At 39.5% G+C, this 16000-nt stretch overlaps 1 protein-coding gene across 2 annotated transcripts in view; it reads right to left on the reverse strand.

The window, feature by feature from the left end:
* The window catches only part of GRID2 (glutamate ionotropic receptor delta type subunit 2), a 1094955-nt gene that overhangs the window by 145677 nt on the left and 933278 nt on the right, over positions 1-16000 (reverse strand). The gene's annotated exons all lie outside the window — the stretch shown is intronic.

Raw genomic sequence — 16000 nt, forward strand, 5'->3', positions numbered from 1 at the left:
CCACAGTGTGCATCATGGAGATGCTATGCAGCAATTCTGCCCCCAAGTCAGCCCAAATGGCCAGTCTGAACAACCCCTTAATATGGGCTAGAATCCTATTGGTGTCTTACTCACAACTATGTTCCTTTACACATGCCATTTTCCTTTTTTGGCATTTACACAATAATAGCCAATTCACTGCCATCTAAGTAGAGGTCTGTAGGCGTAACCATTTTGCATATAATTGCTCATGAAAAAGTTCAAATGGATGATGCACAACTGTCAGTGCCTTCCATATGCCATCTGATTCACTTGGATGGAGGAGACAGCCATTGTACATTCCCAATTGCCCGACGGTACAGTATGCAGGTACACTGGCAAATACACAATTGGCTGTACAATGCTGGAATTCTGCAGAAGGGTAGTATAACACAATAACCATGTAGATTTACACTATGCAAGCACAGTATAGAGTTCTTGGTCCTTTTCTAGAAACAAACTGTATTATTCCCAGGTTTAGCTGCTCAGGAATAACTTCCTGTTGTTCTTCTTGTTCTTGAGTGCCTTCAAGTCATCTCTGATTTATAGTGACTCTAAAACAAACCCATTGTAGGGTTTTCTTGGAAAACTTTGTTCAGAGAGAATTCACCATTGCCTTCCTCTGAGGCTGAGAGAGTGTAATTTGCACAAGGTCATGCAGTTGGTTTCCATGGCTGAGCAGAGATTTGAACCCCAGTCTTCCAGAGTCCTAGTCCAACAAATCACTATACCACAGTGGCTCTTACATCTTCCAGTACTTCCACGTATGCACTAGAATGTTAAATCAGCTTCATCAAGACCATCCTAGCTCATATCCTGATTTCATATATAAGTGTGGCTGTTAGGATAGGGAAAAAATTGCACATTTTCTGATTGACAATGAGAAAGGGTATTGGGAAAACTGTCAACTGCTACAAGATGTTTTCCCCTGATTTGAGGACTACCTTTTCTTTTGGGAAAATAATTGTTTGCATCAAAACCTTGGTTTTGGTTTTTATGTATGCCAAACAACAATGTGTCTTTAGGCAGAAAGCAGTGGATTATCTGCAAAATATCCAGGTTTGTTACAGTAGATTTTCTGCAAAATAGCCAGTTTTCTGTCCAGACATACTATTTCTTGTGTAAAACACCCACATCATTTCTGTTCCAGCTGATACGTCAGCTGCATCCTTTCCTGGAACCAGGGGACCTGGAAACAGTGGTACATGTGCTGGTAACCTCACGATTCGACTTCTGTAATGCGCTTTACATGGAGCTACCCTTGTACCTAGTCCAGAAACTTCAATTAGTTCAAAATATGGCAACTGGAACAGCTAGAGGTGACCATATAACACCTATCCTAAAATCCCGTCACTGGCTGCCTATTAGTTTCTGGGCACAGTACAAGGTATTGGTGATGACCTTCAAAGCCCTACATGGCCTTCTTCTATATAATCCATCACCTGCACTGAAGTCCTCTGGGAAAAATCTACTGTAGCCAAAGAAGACCAGGCTGGCTGTGGTTACCCAGAGGGCCTTTTCATCTGCCACTCCCAAACTATGGAATGGCCTGTCAGAAGAGATCCGAAACATTACCAATCTTGACAGCTTTAAAAAGGCTGTCAAGATGCATCTCTTATGGCAGGTCTTCCCTGAATAACTCACTTGGTCACCCACTGACATGGACTACCAGAAGGCCCAATCTCTATTGCTGATTGATTGTTTTGATAATTTTAGATGATATTTTATTATTATTACTATTGTTATGTGAGAATATAATGTTGTTGTTTGGAGGGAGGAATAGTGGGTTTTATTCTGAATTGCTGTATTTTATTGTGTTGTAAGCTGCCTCGAGGAGAGGCAGGATAATAATAATAATAATAATAATAATAATAATAATAATAATAATAAATTTCATCCTCTTCAATCTCTAAGATGCTATGATTCTAAGCAAAGGGCTCCCAACAATTTGAACCCTTGAGTCTTAGTCTAGCATTCAAACCACTACACCTGCTGGCACAGAATACATTGAACTAGATATTGCAGATGAAGAAAAGGGTAGTGGCAAAATTTCCAGTTTTAGCAGCAGCCCTGTGTTCAGCATAATGTGTAGTTCTCTTTTTCAACTCGAAATGGAGATCTCACTGTAAAGCTGCAAAAAAAGGAAGAAATGAGCTAATAGTGAACACAGAGCTATCTTCTTTGGTTGTCTCTGTATCTGCTATTTCCCACCTCTGAACATCTATGTTCTACTCTTTCATTCAGTGAACCCACCAGTCAGTCAAGCATGCTGACTGCCTCCTTGATTCTTTGCCTGTTCTTTGACTGCCAGGAAAAGTCATGTTGCTTTCTTTTTCCCTTGTCCTACAGAACACTTTCCTTCTAATACTCCAACCAATTACATTGTCTCCAAAGGAAAGCTGTGGCAAACTCATTAAATGTACAAAGTCAACAAGGAATAAATATGTAACAGCTAATTATAAAATAAACAATACACAACAGGTTGTTTGGGGCCAGGAAAAACCAAAAGGGAATTTTAAAAACCCGAATAGAATATTAAATTACACTTTGTCACTATATCACTTAGATTACTGCTTGACATTATAGATGATATTTGCAAAATCTGTTTACATGCAAGAGTTACTGAGGCACGCTAGGCTAGCTCCTTATTTTTGAGATGTGGTTCACAAGAGGCACTTTCATTTGAGATCTATTATTTTTTTCCACCCCAAAAGCATAATCCATCTTTTCTGGAGTAAACATAGCCAGCCTGGAGAAAACAGTGTGTACTTTATTCTTCTTTAGAAGTAATGAAGTATGAGGAAGATTTAGGAACAGATCCAGGGAGGGCACATTGGGTGGCTTTTGCTAGCTTCAGGCTCTGAGACTCATACTCAGGATCAGTTTATCAACTGGCTGAACTCTGATGCTAACAATTCATAGATTTCTGAAGAATGCATCCTCAGGCAGTTTGCTAAGCAGGATTTAAAGTCCTTTTTTCTCACCTGTTTCCTCCATAACCATTGCTTTGTTCAGGAGGTTTCTAGCACAATGTTTCAGAATCTGTACATGAAACATGCTTGTGAGCCAATTCAAATGTCAGTTTGTCTTGCTGGAAGTGAAGAAAAGTGTAACAATATCTGTATAAGTGACTATGTGGTCCTAGAGACCAACAGAAGTTGGAATAGCAAGTTAGTGTTTCCTGAAGTACTTCTACTTTCCTTGTCTCACAGTCTATTCTCAGGTTTGATTTCACTCATTTGATCATTCTTTCTTTCTATCAGCTTTCTAGTCAAAGGTAACCAATTATCCTGTCACTTCTTACTCTGTTTTTAAATGTCCCAGTTTGTCTCTCCTATACTCATTTCTCTCCTTATTTCAATGGCTACAAACTGAGTTCAAAGTGAATAAGTAATTTGCACTCAGTTTTAACAGTTTGCACGAGGGAGAAGAGAAAAAGAGGTAGAATTTTGCTCTTTCCTCTAGGCTCAGGCAAAAGCAAACTGCTACAGTATCTTCTAGCTTGCAGTTTTGCTTGTTTAATTGTTGTACTGTTGTATGTTTAAAGATATATGTTTTATTCTATTTTTAAAAATTGTTTAATCAAATTTTAACTTTTGTAGCTTGTGCATTTTTAGCAATATGCTTTTACTTTGTAAGCCACTTTGAGTCCTGAACTGGGAAAAAGGAGAGATAGACAAAAAATGATGATGATGATGATGATGATGATGATGATGATGATGATGATGAAGATCATGGAGGACTAGTGCTGGTATACCCTACAGAATTGTTATGATAATTCCTGATAAATGGTTTGAGATTGGTTTTCAATAATACCATTTAGTTTTATTTATTTATTTATTTAATTTATACCCCCATCTTTCTCCAAAATGGGATCCATCTAATGTTATGTAGTATCATGGACAAAGGGGCATCCAGATTTAAAAAAATAATTAAATCAGAGTATGTACAGATTATGGGATAGTTGGACCAGCATATGATAGAAACGGTTACTTTGGCAGAACTCACTATTTCTGCCTAATCCTCGGTGTCATTATTTACCTAACCTTGCCTAGGGGTAGTTATGCTATCAGGTGAGTTTAGAAATTACTGTATTTTTCTTCTGCAAAGATTTATTAGAAACAGTAGAGATATGCCTCATACTGACAGTGTAGAGATGGAAGGGGAATGATCAATAACTGTTTTCTATCTTATCATTTCCAAATGACCCTTATTTATTTACTTTATTTTTATCTCACTTTTCAGACAATTATTGTCTCCCAAAGCAGCTCACATCAATAAAAAGAAGACAGGATCTGCCATCAGCTATATAGACTAAAAGGACAAGACACACAAGGGAAGGAGAGTAAAGGAGAGAAAAAGTAGGCAGGAAAGGCCAGTTCTTTCAAGCCATAATGATGGGGTGAGGTTTAAGTAGGCATTTATATCCAGTTCAGGCCAAGCTGCCTGGTAAGTGCTTGGAAATAATTTGTTACAGTAATTGCTGCCATCTGTAATGAACTATTTTCTGAGGGCAGTGAGGACAGCATCATTTGGTTTGCAAATAAAAATAAAAAAGTGCAATAATGTGTTTTCTCATTGCAAAGTAAAATTTTCATGCACTATTCATTTGTTCTGGGAGGGCCGGGGGAGGAAATGCCTTCTACATTACATATGCAGTGCATTAAATATGTTTTTCCTCTCTTTTTATTTTTTTTAAAAATAAGGATCATGTGTCATCAGATGCTAAGATCCTGTTGCTTCCTCCCATCATAAGCAGATAAAAAACTGGCTGCCAAAACCTAATGGGTGGAGCTGCAGCATTGCACCAGTTAGCTCCTCCAAGGAGTGTTTGCAGTCAGCCATGCCTCCTGATTGAGGACTCTTGTTTAAAAGTCACAAAACAGGGGAAATGGCCCACTAACCATCTTACATATAGTGAAAGTAAGAGAGGATCTTCCCCGCAGACCCTCTTCCCAAATGATTGCACGACTAAGAAAATAGCTCATTCATGCTCCTCACCACTGAGAAATGAGCAATAAAAGGAGGGATTGGGGACAAGGATGGCTGATTTTGCCCATGTATTAGCTTCCAGGATAATGCTTCCAAGTTCTGTTCCTGGTAGCTGGTATCTTTTGTTTCTTTGGTGGATTAATGGGGCCAGAAGATTCTGTTCCATTGCTTCTGAAGAATCAAGGCAAACAACAGTTAGAGCTGCCCGTGTTGCTCAGGAAGAGGAAGGCAACAAGCTTCTTTATGCAACTTCTGCTTTGACTGTAGATAGGGCAAACTGGTCTCTCCATTGCTGTGATGTTCTTTCATGAAGACCAGCCTTTCCACAGTCCTTCAGCCCTTGGCTGGTGGCACAGTGCAAAATATGATGACCTTCAGATCTGTCCTAGGTTTTGTGTTGAGATAAGGCCTCCTATAAAACACATTTGTGTACATACACATGCACTAAAATATGTCTACAAAGGATATAACCATACCCTTCAAAATAAAATCTATTTTTTTGTGAGTTTTTTGGGTTATGTGGTCATGTTCTGGAAGTGTTTATTCCTAACATTTTGCCTGCATCTGTGGCTGGCATCTTCAGAGATCTTCTCTGAAGATGCCAGCCACAGATGAAGGTGAAACGTCAGGAATAAACTCTTCCAGAACATGTCCGCACAGCCCAAAAAACCCACAAAAAAACTATGAATGCCGGCCGTGAAAGCCTTCGACTTGACAATTAAATCTAGCTTTCACTCATTTGCAAGACCAGAACGCACATGTTTTTACTGTGCAACAACCATTTGCAATGGAGAAAAATGGACCATTTAAGCCATCTGTTCATATGAAAATAATTGATTCAAGTTTAAAAAAGGATAATACCTTAAAAAAAAAAAAATTAAAGCGCCTGGAATGTATCCATAGAATAATTGTCTATTCTTTTTTTTAAAAAAAGCATTACTTAATTATTAACAGTTGCAAGGGTATGGAGGATGAGCATGGTTTCTGACTGTTTTAGCATTAAATGTATGACATATTATGATGCAGTGCTGGACTGGGCACACTGTTGGCTTAACTGTTCTATTGTCTCAGAAATATTCATATTGGCTTAATTGCTTTGACAGTACAGAGAATATAGGAATCTATAGAAATGCTTATAAGTGCAAAAAAAGTATAAGCAAACCAAAATTTTAATTTTTTGATTTGCAGGAATGTCTGTCATTATTATTCAAAACACATTGCCTAGACACCAAGGTCTGTAGAAATTTCACTTTACAATATGCACACAGCTCTTGCTACATCATTTAGGACCTGGTCCTTAGTAAAAATGGACTGAAGAAGATGGATTTTAGGTTCGCTTCCTGCCTCACTATTGTGCGACCCATCAATTGAATATAAAAAGAGAACCTGTTTGAGATAGGGCTCAGTCATTCTAATATCATACTCTACTCATGGCAGATTTGTATTCCTGAATTCTACATTTCCACATCATTATACTGCCATTTCATGTGGAGATAATGACATTTCAGGGTGGCAGCAAATTGTAATGCGGGGCACACACTACCTCCACTGCACATGGGAGCGGTAAAGCGAGATCAGCATGAGGGAAGCACATTGTCATTCTGCAGGAATCATGACTTTCCAGTCAATCAGAGTAGAAAGTATTAGCACTACAAACTATACCCTTCGTCTCTCCATCACACTTTTGCTGGCATTAATGCATCTGCTGCCACCAGGGAGAAGATTCAGAAGAGTGGGGGAAAGCCAAGCATTTGATGAAAAAAAATCCCCACTCGATATTACAAACTGAACTACATAGTGCCTGAGTTCATAAGGGCCATCCTCACTTCCACATAAAACTGGAAATAAGTGAAGAGAGGAGACTGATTATCTGCCCTCAAATATGACTCCTTCTTGTTGCTGGTTCTTGTTTCAGGCAATTAGGCATGAATTATCATAATAATGGGATCTATTTTGCATTACATATTAGTGGAAATATCAAAGCCCAACATTAGTAATATACAAATCAAGTCCACATGAGTGGATATCAATCCATATTGCAGAACTCTTCTCATACATTAAGAAATATAATATATTTTGCTGTGCAGAAAGGAATCTGTAGTTTCTGCAGTAAAGAATCTGTAGGTCCAAAACACACTGCAGAAATAATCAAGTCTGACGCCACTTTAACTGCACTGGCTCAATGCTAGGGAATTCTGGGAACTGTAATTTTGTGAAACATTTAGCCTTCTCTGTCAGAGAGCTCTGGTGCCACAGTAAACTACAGTTCCCAGGATTCCCTAGCACTGAGCCATGATAATTTAAGTGGTCTCAAACTGGATTATTTCCACAGTGTGTTTTGGCCAGAGAAGACTAAATATCTCACAAAACTACAGTTCCCAGAATTCCATAGTATTAACCCATGCCAGTTAGGAGTGCACACGCAAACATACATACTCACCCCTTCAACACATCCTATGTCATACTTCTGTTCCATCAAATTAGGTGTTTGTTTCTATTATTATAATGTCAGCTACAAAAATCAATCTTGTATTTTGATTTTACACTAAATACCTTTTAGAAATATTTTCAAGTACCGACAAAGTATTCAGCTGTCTTCTGTTCTTGGGTGATCTTTGGGTATGCATTTAACTCATTTTAACTGGGGAGAATATCCACTTCAGCCAGAAGAGATAAGTGCTTCTCAGCTTTGAATTTTGCCTTCATGTTGCTCAGTTAGAGCACTGGGCTACCAATAAAACAGGAGTTCTCAATCCAGAGTCACATTCACAGGTACAATATTCAAGATAATAACTGCAGATGACAATGTCAAGTTAACCTCACAGCACAACAGGTGCAACCTACACAACACACACTGGCTATACGAGTTCTATTCAGTGAAATAAATGGAAGATGAATGACAATACAGCATACAGTGTTCACAAATATTTTTTGTTTTATTTTTAAAAATCCATTCACTGCAAACTGCTGAAAGGTATCAGGCCTTAGTGATCACTTGCAAATATGTGAAGCTAATGCTAATTCCAGGGAGGGAGAAGTACAGTTAGAACAAATAATAATAATAATAATAATAATAATAATAATAATAATAATTTATATACCGCCCAATCACTGGGAATCTGGGCGGCTTACAACAGAGGGGATAATAGACGGTTCCCTGCCCTCAGGCTTACAATCTAAAAAGACACAACACAAAAGGAGAAGGGAATGGTGGTGGGAGGGAGGTGATCAGGTCCAGCATTCTTCTCTCCCTCTGAGGCCTGGACCAAGGCAGATGGACCGGAGGGAGGACTCTTCTTCTTCAGGCTAGCCCTGGTGGAGCTGGGCCAGCCTATTCTCTCCCTCATAGGCTGAAGGATGACAGTTATGGAGGGAGGGCTCTTTTTCTTCAGGCTAGCTCTGATGGTGCTGGGCCAGCCTATTCTCTCCCTTATAGGAAACCCAAATAATCCCTCACCTCATAAGCATAGGGGCCATTCTTTCAGAGGTCTTTACAGTTGTCATGTATTGGCAACTTGATGACTGCAGTATCAAAGGACTAACTGCACATGTGAATGCAAATGTATCACAGACAGTAATTTCAGAACACTTCAGATTATGTCAGGTGTAGAAAATGGAGTTTCCTCACATAATCATATCTGTGTTTGAGTCAGCATGTATTACAGGGATGATGTGACCCTATGTTAAAACAACTTCACTGGCTGCCAGTTTATTTCTAGGTACAATTCAAAGTGCTGTTTTTGACCTTTCAAGCCCTAAAAAGAAACAGTTTGGGTCCACACTATATGAGCAACTATCTCCCTATACAAGCCAGCACAAGATTTAAGATCTACAGAGTGGGCTTTCTATTGATCCCGCCACCTTCACAGGCACACTTTGTGAGGAAATGGAAGAGAATCTTCTTTGTCGCTGTTCCCAATTTGTGGAAGATTTTTCCACAGAAAGATCAGTTGTATATCTCCTTGCTTTCTTTCCATTTACTGGTGAAGACCTTTTTATTTGAGCAGGCCTGTGAGTTGTAAATTATATAACATTTGTATGCGATACTACATTGATTTCCCATGCAAGAAAAATTATGCTCAATATCCTGCAACATAGACTCCAATCACACACACACACACACACACACACACACAATCAAACACATAGAGAAATGTGAGTAGGGTTCAGGAAAGAAAAAGGTACTAGGGACATATTGCAGCCAAGAAATAAGAAGGCAAGGAATGGGAAGAGCAGCTACGAAAGAACTAGTTGTTATTACCTGCCCTTGAATAAGAACTAGACAAGATCCCAAAGTGTAAAGATATATTACTAAACATTATAGTTAGAACTATCCAATCCATTGTATTCCCTATCACCATGTATAGATGTGAGTGTTAGCCAGTTAAGAAAGCATATAAGAAAAAAAATAAACTCATTTGAGATGTGGTGATGGAGAAGAGTGATGAGGATATTGTGGGCAGCCAAAAAGACAAGCAAATGCATCCTTGAAGAGATCAAGCCTGAGTTCTCCCTGGAAGCCAAGATGATTAAACTGAGGCTGTGGTACTTTGGCCAAACCTTAAGAAGCCATGACTCATTAGAAAAGACAATAATGCTAGGAAAGGTAGAAGGTAGTAGAAAGAGAGGAAGACCACACACCATATGGATCAACTCAATCAGGGAGTCCAAGGATCTGAATATACATAAAACTAAGGAAAGCAATGGAAGATAGCAGGGTTTGGAGATGCCTCATTCACAGGGTTGCCATGAGTCGGGGTTGACGCAAGGGCAGTAAACAACAAACAACAAATATGAGAAAGGTAGTTTGCTCTGTTCTATTTTATTTTATTTTTCATCTGCTAAATTATAATTATGTTTTAATTGTTTTCACCATGGTTTTTAATGTATTGTTATGTAATTTTTTTTTTAAAAAAGTTTTGCAATCTTGTTTTAAACTTCTGAAAGCTGCCTTGGATCATATCCCAAGAGAAAGACAGGGTATAAATCCAATAAGTAAGTAACTTAATAAGTAAGTAAATGTTCAGTAACAGCAATGGGCTACAAAAGTCTGTAAGTACTGATTAACTGCTTTGTGGTAGTATGAGATTCCATATACAACAATCTATTTGAACAAATTATGAAGTGGTTTGGAGATGTCCATCTGCTCAATACAAAAACAACCCAAAGACAATTATTATGTTTAATTTAGTGGCTAATTTATAATGCAAGGAAGTTAACACTGTGCACACAGACTCACTTGGGGCTTATCTAGGCAGTGATTAAATAGAAGGGGAAAAAGAAATTTCTAGGCAAAGAAGGTTCTCTATAGTTTCACTTTGGCTGAAGCATCCCTTAATATTAATGTTGAGTTGAACTATCTGGCTCAGACTTTTTCTATGAACCACCTCAAAGACCAATTAATCTTGTGCAGTTTTGGACAAAGTCCACTCTAAGTTCACCAAAAGGGTTGAGCGGCTAGTGGTAATGTCTTTTTCAGTTTTCTTTAAAAAAATTGCAACACATCTTCTTTCCTTGGCTGTACAAAAGACATTCAGCAATATTTCTATTAGGCAGAATGGTGTCACTGCCTCTGGCATCAGATGTGGTGGATCATGAAATTATTAATTTTTCAAAACTTTATTTTTACTGCTAGACATGGGAAGAAATGTTAACTGTGTTAACTGAGATACTGTAGAGCTTAAAAATAATGTGTCACAAATAACAATGTTACCTGTAACATGTCAGCTTACCACTTCAGTAACATAGTTGCCACTGTATTAAACATTTATCTGATCCATCTGGTTAATGCAAAATGGCTAGTTCAAACAACCAAGAGGGACATAGACAGCTACAAGAACCTTATCTTTGTCTTAATGACCCTTTAAATGGCATTGATGTCATGGCGGTGGAAAAGACAATGCACCAGATCCTTTATTAGAGACCATAGTAGCATCAGTGTTCATATATATGAAGATGAACAATTTTGTTTTTGAAAGGGCCTGGTTCATAGAAGTGCTTATCTTAGCTTTTCTCTCAGGCTGTGGGAATGTGACCTGCCCATGGTCACTGAGAAGCAGTGGCTTCCTCACCCTTGGTGTCACATGGTGTGTGTGTGTGTGTGTGTCTTTCTGTGGGGAGGGGGCTGCTGAGGACAATGGCGGCCAAAAGGGCATACTGGGCCCTCTCCTTTGCATGAAGAGGCCTCTGCTGCTGTGGCAAAGTCAGGAGGATGGCCTGACTAGGTGTCACCAGTCTTCTGGGGTATCATCTGGTGTAGTGATACCACTGCCCTAGTGATACCACTGCCCAGAAGATTTCCATGACCAAGGGGGGATTCAAACCCTGGTCTCAAAAGTTGTAGTCCAGTGCTCAAAACATACATAGGCCACTGAGCCTTTTAATTCCCTGTTCCTCAAGATCAACCTTCAGATTTGCTCAGAATGTGAGCACTTCAGAAAGTGCTCTCAGTGGCTTGTATCTTAATTTCAAATGAGGAGACAGAATGAATATTTCAGAAGGCACTGTTTTCTATTCACCTCCCTGTTGGTACACCCCTCACTATAAAGCTGCTTGATACATTCATATCCTTGGTAGAGTGCCTGTTAAAACCAAGCTTCCTAATCACACACAGTTTTGAATTAATAAACTAATGTCCATCTCTCCATGGTGGCTGTATGAAAGCGCAAGCTAGGATTTTTTCACTTAGACAAAATTCCTTGTGAAGCAATGCACCCCCTTCCTATTCATTGCTTTGTGTTCTGTAACATACATTATTTTGCTGATGCTAAGAACCACTTCGTTTCAGGGATGCTGTTAGATTAGACAAGCAGATCACAGAGATACATTCTGCAGGCAGAAATATAGAATGACATACTCTTTACTTTGGCTCACAGCTTCAGGCCAGGCAAGCACATGAGTGAAAGCAGGGAAAACACTCAGATTTCCCCATCTGTAGCCAGATTTACCCACTGTTACAGATTGCCTCTGATCAGGTTTTTATGTGTCAGTTTTACTTATCTCTTTCTAGATGTCAACAGCTGCTACTGTGTGATGCTTGCATGCTCCTTCCCCTCCCTTCTTCTAAGCATTAGAGTAATAATTCAGGAACAGATTCTAGAAGGGCAGCTATGTTAGTTGGCTGCAGAATCCCTGAAGCACCATGGTCCTCGAAGCTACCTATTAGCTTCTGGGTGCAATACAAAGTGTTGGTCGTTACCTATAAAGCCCTATATGGCTTGGGCCTGAGTTACTTAAGGGAGCGCCTCTCCCTACATAATCCGCTCCGCACCCTCAGAACAACAGGGAAACTTTTACTTGATTGCCCCAAGGTAAAACTAGCAGCTACCCATCGGAGAGCCTATACGGCGACAGCCCCCACCCTCTGGAACGCACTCCCAGAAAAGATCCGACTCTGTTCCACAGTAGAAGCCTTTAAGAGGGCATTAAAAACCCACCTCTTTCAAGCAGCTTTCCCTTCCAACTCTGTTTAGATGAGGAAGTCCCCCCCCCCCCATAACTGGTGGTTTTAATGGTCTGTATATGGCTCAGGTTTTTATGCAATCTGTATGAAAGTGTGATTTGTAATTAACCTAATTTTTACTGTCTTGTACTGTGACATGTGTCACATAACTGTTGTATTGTAAACCACTTTGAACTACAGGAAAGGCGGTATATAAATAAAGTTTTTATTTATTATTATTATTATCCCTAAAACAGCACCAAGAGCAACAAATGGTCTGATGTTACATGCTTATCCAGCCAAATACAGACATCTGCACCTGATGTACAGTATAAAGAGAATGGTGAATGTGTTGAATGCTGGGACAGGTAGAAGGGACCACTAGTAATAAATTACAGATAATCATATTCTCCTGCCCACTTACAATCGTACTTTCCCAAGCCAGTCAGGCTCAAATGGTGGTAGACTCCCCTTCACTGCAGGTCTTCAAACAGAGGTTGGATAGTTCTCAGGAGTGCTTCAGCTGTTTATTCATACAAGGCACAGCAGTGGAATAAATGGCCTTTGGCCTTTTATCTCTCTGATTCTAAATACTTTGCTCTGAGGGATCCACAGATCAGTGCCCAGTTAATGCATAAGCTCAGTGAACTGTAGTTTTAGGTAAGGATGGGCAAAGTATGACTCATGGGGGCTCCTGTGCCCTGCAACCTAAAATATTATGTGGAAAAATAGACTTTTTAAAACTGAAAATGCCCCCCCCCCCCAATCCTTCGAGGGCTATTTGCATGTTTTCTTCACTCCAAGTGTTTTAGGCCCAGGAGAGATATTTAAAACAAACTAACAAACAAACAAAAACCAAGAAAGACTTTTGGTTTATTTCCTGGTTTGAAAAAGGCCTCTCTTGTGCCTCAAAGAGCTGGGGGAGCCAAAAACATGACAAAATTCAGTGTAGAGGACATTGTAAGTAACAAAACAAAACATTACAAAAAAGTGAAAAGTCAAGGAATACAGTTCAGGTGATAAGCGAACGTCTAATGTTCAATGGCCTCTAAATAAACATCTTATAGGAGAAATACTTTTTGTTAAATGTGCTATGGGATCTTTTCAATTAGGCATACTGTGTGAAACCTGACCAGAAAATTCAGTTACTATAAAATGGTTTTGTTGTCCATTTACAGAAGAGATTTACTACAGGACATGGCTGAAAGAACTCTGTAGGAAGCAGATGCTCCTCATATAGACCGAGGCCTTCCAAAGAATGGAGAATGAATGCAACTGTCTTCCAATTTCAGCAAGCTTTCTCCCAGACCTGATTCTAATAGGGATCTATTGATGCAAAGATAAAGACCTTTTCAGTGAAGGCTGGATCAAATGTGGTAGCCTTCTGAGATCTTTTCTGTCATAATGCCCACACAAATATATATCAAACATAGTCTTCATAATGCTGTTTTGAAGTTTCTAGTTCTAACCCAATGTGGGGTTGGGGGAGATATCTCAACAGTGTACTAATATGGATTGCAAGAATTTTGCCTTTCCCTATCAAACATACCCTTTTATGATGGATGTTGGATCAAAATGCAATGCATTATGCCATCCGTTACAGGACGCCAACACTATACCAATTTCAGCATACTTTATCTATCAAACTTGGTGAAATTTATATTGAAGCAGATGTTTATTACACCATGTGACAAATTTTATATCCATTATGTGATCTATGGTCTTCATTTTGGCAGGCTGAGCAATATATCTTTTCTATAAACGTTTTTATTTGTTCATATATATGTTTTGCCATGTTTTATGTCCCAATAGGTCTCCATTTTTGCCTTACAGCTCACTCAAGATGAAAGGCCATGCATAAAAGTTCTTATGGTTCAATCCCCGTTTTTGGTGTATATGAGTAAAACGTCATCCACCTATTTGGCACTTGATTTCAACTGGTTAAAGTGGGAGAACACTTGATATGCTGTTTCATTTGTGCCTTTCGTTTTCATAACCTTTGTTGATTTGGAAAATGGAACAGATGGAAGTTATTGCAGATAGGGTATAGGCTGTGAGGTGCTTTATTGTTTATAGAACATGGTTAGGGAAACTTTCATCTTCAACATCTTTTGGACCACTACTCCCCCAATATGTTTCCATTGATAACACTAACTGTGCTTCTGGGACTCCAAACTTCTGGAGATAAAAGGAACACTCTTGTCCCAAAAGTTCGCATTGATGTTGTTTCCCAAGAGTGCTTTGCATTGGGCCCATTCATCTTGCAGACCACAACTTCTTTGGGGAGGTGGAGCCTGATGATTGTCACCTGTGCCTTTGCAATGTTCAGGCATGACTTCTGCAGTGTGTCCCACATAGGATTGCTTGGGAATTCAGGTAAGATGTTTCAGCTGATGCAGAAGGTCATTGGGACCTGTGACTCATGTCCCATAAATTTGAAAAGGATTGAGACAACGTCTAAGTTTGAATTAACAGAAGATATGCAAGTGTCCATACCTGCTATTTTTCCTGTGATACATCTCAGGTTTAGTATGTACATCTTTCTGCAGAACTGGGTTTTCTTACTGTAAGGTAAATTGCCTAATTGAACAAGCAACCACTTTCTGTATGTTGTTCTGTGCATGACCTAGAGTTGCTAGATATTGTGAAGAACACTATGTGGATAACACTTTCCACTTGTGGTGGAAAGCTCCAGCATACTGCTTGAACTGTCAACCCAGTCCTTGTCAGCCAGTCTGCCCTTGAGTTAGCAATACAACTGGCTTTATCTGTCACACCTTCTCCAACATTCCAGGCTGTCTACCAATATCCAATGCAGCCTTTCTTATCCAAAAGAACTGTAGCCCTTCAACAAGGTCCTATCTGTGCCTAGATTTCAAAAGAGAAGAGATAATGACTTCACTGCTGGCCTCAATAAAAATAAAACAAAGTAGAGACAACAGTCCTTGAAGAACAGCCATCCTGCCTGGGCAGATGTGGTGCATGTTAGTAAACATCTAACTTGTTTCTGTGGCTTCCACTGTCACCTCCTGAAACTCAGGAATAAAGAGAACCCTGCTCTGAATGAAGCCCTTAGTTAGATATATTTGAGCCTCTTACAACCGTGGTTGAGCCTAGTGCTTTGCTTCTTATAGCCCTGGTAAGAAACATAAAAGCAGGAGTGAGAATAGCTGTTCCCAAAGAGATCAGGATTGGGCTAAAGCCTTAAAGACAAGAGGTTCAGTAAGGCCTACTATAAAACCACTCACAGTTACTGATGCATCAGTATACAAAGGGATTTTGTTGCACATTTGAGACTAACTGTGTGAAAGAAGTTGTAGCATGAGCTGATGTAGTTCCAGAAGAACAGTTCCTTGCTTACAGAGCTCTAAGCAAGGAGCTGAAGAAAGAGTGTTGCTGGACAATACTCCTTCTGACCTGGCCTTCTCTGGCAGACCTTGCCATGTTGTTTGTATCCTTCCAGAACCTTCCCCTTCATGCTAAGATAAGTGGGTGGCTCCAGATGACAGTATGCCAGAAAACCTGTTTCAGGTTTTAGTCCCCCAAACA

Source organism: Sceloporus occidentalis, unplaced genomic scaffold (genome assembly GCF_023333645.1).
Source record: "Sceloporus occidentalis isolate IW3139 unplaced genomic scaffold, rSceOcc1.0.p SCAF_5, whole genome shotgun sequence".
In the NCBI taxonomy this organism is placed as follows: domain Eukaryota; kingdom Metazoa; phylum Chordata; class Lepidosauria; order Squamata; family Phrynosomatidae; genus Sceloporus; species Sceloporus occidentalis.